This window comes from Hordeum vulgare, chromosome 5H, assembly GCF_904849725.1.
Source record: "Hordeum vulgare subsp. vulgare chromosome 5H, MorexV3_pseudomolecules_assembly, whole genome shotgun sequence".
In the NCBI taxonomy this organism is placed as follows: domain Eukaryota; kingdom Viridiplantae; phylum Streptophyta; class Magnoliopsida; order Poales; family Poaceae; genus Hordeum; species Hordeum vulgare.
In genome coordinates, this window is record NC_058522.1 from 97,485,035 (window position 1) to 97,493,692 (window position 8,658).

Sequence of the window (8,658 nt, forward strand, 5' to 3'; positions counted from 1 at the left end):
AGGGTTCCCACCCTAGCTGGTGCGGCAGCCCCCTCAGATGGGAGGTGCGGCAGCCAGGGCAGGGGGAGGGGGTGGCGCACCCCTAGGTGGGCCTTAGGCCCACCAGCGCCTAGGGTTTCCCCCCCCCCTCTCCACCTCCTACGCCTTGGGCTGAGTGTGGGGGCGCACTAGCCCACCTAGGGGCTGGTTCCCTCCCGCACTTAGCCCATCTAGCCTCCCGGGGTCGTGGCCCCCTTCCGGTGGACCCCCGGGGCCACTTCCGGTGGTCCCGGTACGTTACCGGCGACGCCCGAAACACTTCCGGTGTCCAAAACCATCCATCCTATATATCAATCTTTACCTCTGGACCATTCCGGAGCTCCTTGTGACGTCCTGGATCTCATCCGGGACTCCGAACATCCTTCGATAACCTCGTATAACAATTCCCTATAACCCTAGTGTCATCGAACCTTAAGTGTGTAGACCCTACGGGTTCGGGAGACAGGGAGACATGACCGAGACACCTCTCCAGCCAATAACCATCAGCGGGGTCTGGATACCCATGGTGGCACCCACTTGCTCCACGATGATCTCATCGGATGAACCACGGTGTCAAGGATTCAATCAATCCCGTATACAATTCCCTTTGTTTGTCGGTATAGAACTTGCCCGAGATTCGATCGTCGGTATACCTATACCTTGTTCAATCTCGTTACCGGAAAGTCTCTTTACTCGTTCCGTAGCACGTCATCGTGTGACTAACTCCTTAGTCACATTGAGCTCATGATGATGTTCTACCGAGTGGGCCGAGAGATACCTCTCCGTCACGCGGAGTGACAAATCCCGATCTCGATTCATACCAACCCAACAGACACTTTCAAAGGTACCCGTAGTGCACCTTTATAGTCACCCAGTTACGTTGTGACGTTTGATACACCCAAAGCACTCCTACGGTATCCAGGAGTTGCACAATCTCACGGTCAAAGGAAAAGACACTTGACATTAGAAAAGCTTTAGCATACGAACAATACGATCTAGTGCTACGCTTAGGATTGGGTCTTGTCCATCACATCATTCTCCCAATGATGTAATCCCGTTATCAATGACACTTAATGCCCATGATCAGGAAACCATGATCATCTATTGACTAACGTGCAAGCCAACTAGAGGCTTGCTAGGGACACATTGTGATCTATTTTATTCACACATGTATTACTGTTTTGTGTTAATACAATTATAGCATGAACAATAGACGATTATCATGAACAAGGAAATATGATAATAACCATTTTAGTATTGGCTCTAGGGCATATTTCGAACAGGTAGAAGCTATCCCAACTAGTAGTGCGGATCACAACACCTCTATTAGGATGCTTAAAGAAGTTATTATCCCTAGATTTGGAGTCCCTAGATATCTAATGACTGATGGTGCTTTCCGTAAAATGCTTGCTAAGTATGATGTCAACCATAGAATTGCATCTCCCTATCATCCTGAGTCGAGTGGTCAAGTAGAGATAAGTAATAGAGAGATTAAACTAATTATGCAAAACATTGTTAATAGGTCTAGAAAGAATTGGTCTAAGAAGCTTGATGATGCACTGTGGGCTTATAGAACTGCTTATAAGAATCCCATGGGCATGTCTCCGTACAAAATGGTTTACGGTAAAGCATGTCATTTACCTCTTGAGCTAGAGCATAAGGCTTATTGGGCAATCAAAGAGCTCAACTTTGATTTTAAACTTGCTGGTGAGAAGAGGTTATTTGATATTAGTTGATCACTTGATGAATGGAGGACTCAGGCATATGAAAATGCCAAGTTGTTCAAAGAAAAAGTTAAGAGGTGGCATGATAAAAGGATACAAAAACGTGAGTTCAATGTAGGTGATTATGTCTTGCTATACAATTCTCGTTTAAGATTTTTTGCAGGAAAGCTTCTCTCTAAATGGGAAGGTCCTTACATTGTTGAGGAAGTATATCGTTCCGGTGCCATCAAGATCAACAACACGGAAGGCAATTTTACAAGAGTGGTAAATGGGCAAAGAATCAAGCATTATAACTCAGGTACTCCCATAAATGTTGAAAGCAATGTTATTAATACCATAACTCTGAAGGCGTACATAAGGGATATTTATTAGCCTGTTTCAGACTCCAAAAACGAAGAGGTATGTGATTCGGTAAGTAAACCGACTCCAAAACTTTTCCAGTAGCAAATTTTCTCCGTTTTGGAATTTTTAAAAAAATAGCAAAATTTAAAGAAGTCCGGAAATCGCACGAGGAGGCGACAAGCCTACCAGGCGCGCCCTACCCCCCTGGCCGCGCCTGGGTGGCTTGTGGACACCTCGTGTGCCTCCCGGACTCCGTTTTCTTGCGGAGTACTCCTTTTGGTCGGGAAAAATTCATTATATATATTCTCTCGGAAGGTATGACCCTCGTTTCGTGCAAATATCCTCTGTTTTCATTTCGAGCTACTGTGCAGACAGATCTAGATCGCTATGGCGTCCCCAAAAGTTCCGAAGGACAAATTCTTCGAGAAGGACATCAATCCCTACCTCGCGGGCATGCTGCAACACCCTCAATCTATTGAGATGCATGAGGGGGTGCTGCACATCCGTGATGTTGAGGGGCCCAAGAAGACCGGAAGCATGGAGGCGAGGCTCGAAGCAATGGAGCAGCAGGTCTTCAAGTGCCAAGGGATGGTGGAACGCGGACTCAACGCCAACCACCTGATGATCACGGAGTTCACCAACAAGCACAAGATCGATGCCAATGACATCGGGAAGCACCTCTCCAGGCTCTATGACAGAATTGATCACCTCCAAGCTCAGATCTATGACCTGCAGAACCAAAACTGTGAGTATGAGTATAGATTTAAATCAATACGGTTGGCTGCAGATTTGAGGATTCCGGAGACTCGATCATATTTCCATGATGGAGCACCTATGCCTTGGAAGACTGAGAATCAACCCCAGATTGTAACAACTCCACCACCATCACCTTCGAAGGATGACAATTAAGCACGGGTATGGGCACTCTCCTTGGCTTGTGCCAAGCTTGGGGGAGTTTCCCCGGTATCGTATCACCATCACATCTTTTGCCTTTACTTTTTTAGTTCGATCCTTTTTGGTTTTATCTTCCTCTAGTAGAATAAAGTTCTTAGTGTTCTAGGCTTGAGTTTTGCTTTGTGTCACCCCCAATGTATTCGAGCTCGTGAGTCATATAATAAAGAGTGTTTTGGTTAAGGGCCTTGCCTCATGCCATGATCTAAAGAAAAGAATTAGAACAAAAGCATTAAAGATCATGTAATGATCTTATGGGAAGTGATGACTTCACATATAAAAAGAATGTTGATTGAAACTTGTTGTGGGTGGACAAACGTAGAACTTGGTCATTGTTGCAATTAATAGGAAGTAATAAAGAAGGAGAAGTTCACATTGTTGGAAATATGCTCTAGAGGCAATAATAAATTAGTTATTATTATATTTCTTTGTTCATGATAATCGTTTATTATCCATGCTATAATTGTATTGATTGGAAACACAATACTTGTGTGGATACATAGACAAAACACTGTCCCTAGTAAGCCTCTAGTTGACTAGCTCGTTGATCAAAGATGGTCAAGGTTTCCTGACCATAGGCAAGTGTTGTCACTTGATAACGGGATCACAACATTAGGAGAATCATGTGATGGACTAGACCCAAACTAATAGACGTAGCATGTTGATCGTGTCATTTTGTTCCTACTGTTTTCTGCGTGTCAAGTATTTATTACTATGACCATGAGATCATATAACTCACTGACACCAGAGGAATGCTTTGTGTGTATCAAACGTCACAACGTAACTCGGTGACTATAAAGATGCTCTACAGGTATCTCCGAAGGTGTCCATTGAGTTAATATGGATCAAGACTGGGATTTGTCACTCCGTGTGACGGAGAGGTATCTCGGGGCCCACTCGGTAATACAACATCACACACAAGCCTTGCAAGCAATGTGACTTAGTGTAAGTTGCTGGATCTTGTATTACAGAACGAGTAAAGAGACTTGCCGGTAAACGAGATTGAAATAGGTATGCGGATACTGACGATTGAATCTCGGGCAAGTAACATACTGAAGGACAAAGGGAATGACATACGGGATTATATGAATCCTTGGCGCTGAGGTTCAAACGATAAGATCTTCATAGAATATGTAGGATCCAATATGGGCATCCAGGTCCCCTATTGGATATTGACTGAGTAGTCCCTCGGGTCATGTCTACATAGTTCTCGAACCCGCTGGGTCTGAACACTTAAGGTTCGACATTGTTTTATGCGTATTTGAGTTATATGGTTGGTTACCGAATGTTGTTCGGAGTCCCGAATGAGATCACGGACGTCACGAGGGTTTTCGGAATGGTCCGGAGACGAATATTGATATATAGGATGACCTCATTTGATTACCGGAAGGTTTTCGGAGTTACCGGGAATGTACCGGGAATGACGAATGGGTTCCGGATGTTCACCGGGGGGGCAGCCCACCCCGGGGAAGCCCATAGCCCTTAGGGGTGCCGCACCAGCCCTTAGTGGGCTGGTGGGCAAGCCCAAAGAGGACCCTGCGCAGGAATAAAAGAAATCAAAGAGAAAAGGAAAAAAAGGAGAAGTGGGAAGGAAGGGAAGGACTCCACCTTCCACTCCTAGTTGGACTAGGATTGGAACGCGGACTCCTCCTCCCCCTTTCGGCTGAACCCCTTGGGGCTCCTTGAGCCCCAAGGCAAGGCCCCTCCCCTCCCACCTATATATACGGAGGTTTTAGGGCTGATTTGAGACAACTTTGCCACGGCAGCCCGACCACATACCTCCACGGTTTTTCCTCTAGATCGCGTTTCTGCGGAGCTCGGGCGGAGCCCTGCTCAGATTAGATCAACACCAACCTTCAGAGCACCATCACGCTGCCAGAGAACTCATCTAGCTCTCCGTCTCTCTTGCTGGATCAAGAAGGCCGAGATCATCGTCGAGCTGTACGTGTGCTGAACACGGAGGTGCCGTCCATTCGGCACTAGATCGGAGCGGATCGTGGGACGGATCGTGGGACGGTTCGTGGGATGGTTCACGGGGCGGATCGAGGGACGTGAGGACGTTCCACTACACCAACCACGTTTATTAACGCTTCTGCTGTGCGATCTACAAGGGTACGTAGATCTGAAATCCCCCTCATAGATGAACATCACCATGATAGGTTTTCGTGCGTGTAGGAAATTTTGTGTTTCTCATACGAAGTTCCCCAACAGTGGTATCAGAGCTAGGTTCATGCGTAGATGTTATCTCAAGTAGAACAAAAAAGTTTTTGTGGGCGGTGATGTGCGATTTGCTTCCCTCCTTAGTCTTTTCTTGATTCCGCGGTATTGTTGGATTGAAGCGGCTCGGACCGACATTACTCGTACGCTTACGAGAGACTGGTTTCATCGCTACGAGCAACTCCGTTGCTCGAAGATGACTAGCGAGTGTCGATTTCTCCAACTTTAGTTGAATCGGATTTGACCGAGGAGGTCCTTGGATGAGGTTAAATAGCAATTCATATATCTCCGTTGTGGTGTTTGCGTAAGTAAGATGCGATCCTACTAGATACCCATGGTCACCACGTAAAACATGCAACAACAATTAGAGGACGTCTAACTAGTTTTTGCAGGGTATCCTTGTGATGTGATATGGCCAACGATGTGATGTTATATATTGGATGTATGAGATGATCATGTTGTAATAGTTAATATCGACTTGCACGTCGATGGTACGGCAACCGGCAGGAGCCATATGGTTGTCTTTAAACTAACGTTTGTGCTTGCAGATGTGTTTACTATATTGCTAGGATGTAGCTTTAGTAGTAATACCATGAGTAGCACGACAACCCCGATGGCGACACGTTGATGGAGACCATGGTGTGGCGCCGATGACAAAGAAGATCGTGTCGGTGCTTTGGTGATGGAGATCAAGAAGCACGTGATGATGGCCATATCATGTCACTTATGAATTGCATGTGATGTTAATCCTTTATGCACCTAATTATGCTTAGAACGACGGTAGCATTATGAGGTGATTTCTCACTAAAATTTCAAGCTCAAATTGTGTTCTCCCCGACTGTGCACCTTTGCGACAATTCATCGTTTCGAGACACCACGTGATGATCCGGTGTGATAGACTCAACGTTCACATACAACGGGTGCAAAACAGTTGCACGCGCGGAACACTCGGGTTAAACTTGACGAGCCTAGCATGTGCAGACATGGCCTCGGAACACATGAGACCGACAGGTCGAGCATGAATCGTATAGTTGATACGATTAGCATAGAGATGCTTACCACTGAAACTATTCTCGACTCACGTGATGATCGGACTTGAGATAGTGGATTTGGATCATGTACCACTCAAATGACTAGAGAGATGTACTTTTTGAGTGGGAGTTCTTAAGTAATATGATTAATTGAACTAATTATCATGAACATAGTCTAATGGTCTTTGCGAATTACGATGTAGCTTGCGCTATAGCTCTACTGTTTTATATGTTCCTATAGAAAATTTAGTATAAAGTTGATAGTAGCATACTTTGCGGACTAAGTCTGTAAAACTGAGGATTGTCATCGTTGCTGCGCAGAAGGCTTATGTCCTTAATGCACCACTCGGTGTGCTGCACCTCAAGCGTCGTATGTGGATGTTGTGAACATCCGACATACATGTTTCTGATGACTACGCGATAGTTCAGTGAAAAATACTTAATGGCTTAGAAGCAAGGCGCGGAAGACGTTTTGAAACGTCACGGAACATAAGAGATGTTCTAAAGAGATAAAATTGTGATTTCATGCTCGTGCCCTTGTTAAGAGGTATGAGACCTCCGACAAGATTCTTTGTCCACGAAGTAAAGGAGAAAAGCTCAATCGTTGAGCGTGTGCTCAGATTGTCTGAGTATGACAATCGCTTGAATCAAGTGGGAGTTAATCTTCCAGATGAGATAGTGATGGTTCTCCAAAGTCACTGCCACCAAGCTGTGAGAGCTTCATGATGAACTATAACATATCAAGGATAGATACAATGATCCTTGGGCGATTCGTGATATTTGACACTGCGAAAGTAGAAATCAAGAAGGAGCATCAATAGTTGATGGTTAGTAAAACCACTAAGTTTCAAGAAAAGGCAAGGGCTAGTAGGGATACTTCGTGAAACGGCAAAACAGTTGTTGCACTAGTGAAGAGACCCTAGATTAAACCCAAACCCGAGACTAAGTGCTTCTGTTATGAGGGGAACGGTCACTGAAGCGGAGCTACCCTAGATGCTTGGTAGATAAGAAGGCTGACAAAGTCGAAAGAAGTATATTTGATATACATGATGTTGATGTGTACTTTACTAGTACTCCTAGTAGCGCGAGGGTATTGGATACCGGTTCGGTTACTAAGTGATTGGTAACACGAAATGAAAGCTACGGAATAAATGGAGACTAGCTAAAGGCGAGGTGACGATACGTGTTGGAAGTGTTCCAAGGTTGATATGATCAAACGTCGCACGCTCCCTCTATCATCGGGATTGGTGGTAAAACCTCAATAATTTTTATTTGGTGTTTGCTTTGAGCATGAACATGATTGGATCGTGTTTATTGCAATACGATTATTCATTTAAAGAGAATAATAGTTATTCTATTTGCTTGACTAATTACCCTCAATGGTTTATTGAATCTCGACCGTAGTGTTACACATGTTCATAATATTAGTGCCAAAATATACAAAGTAATAATGATAGTACCACTTAGTTGTGGCACTGCCAATTGAGTCATGTTGGTCTAAAATGCATGAAGAAGCTCCATGCTGATGGATCTTTGTACTCACTCATTTTTTAAACGTTTGAGACATGCAAACCATACCTATTGGTATAAATGCATGAAGAAACTCCATAGAGATTGATCATTTGGACTTGCTTGATTTTGAATCACTTGAGACATGCAAAACATGCCACATGAAACAAGTAGAGTAACTTGTTGGAGTAATGCATTTTTATGTGTGCAGTCCAATGAGTGCTAAGGCACGTAGTGGATATCGTTATGTTCTTACTTCACGAACGATTTGAGTAGATACAGGAGTATTTACTTGATGAATCACAGGTCTGAAATATTGAAAAGTTCAAGACAATTTCAGAGTGAAGATCGTCGTGACAAGATGATAAACTGTCTACGATATGATCATAGAGAAGAATATCTGAGTTACGAGTTTTGGTACGCAGTTAAGACAATGTGGAAATTGTTTCGCAGTTCATGCCACTTGGAACACCATAGTGTGATGATGTGTCTGAACGTCATAGCCACGCCCTATTTGATATGGTGCATACTATGATGTCTCTTATCGAATTACCACTATCGTTTACGGGTTATGCATTAGAGACAATCGCATTCACTTTAAATAGGGCACCGCTTATTTCCGTTGTGATGACACAGTATAGACTGAGGTTTAGAGAAATCTAAGCTGTCATTTCTTGGAAGTTTGGGGCTGCGATGCTTATGCGAAAAAGGTTTGAGTCTGATAAGCTCAAACCCAAAGCGGATGAAAGCATCTTCATAGGATATCCAAAACAGTTGGATACATCTCCTATCTCAGATCCGGAAGCAAAGTGTTTGTTTCTAGAAACGGATCCTTTCTCGAGGAAAGGTTTCTCTCGAAAGAATTG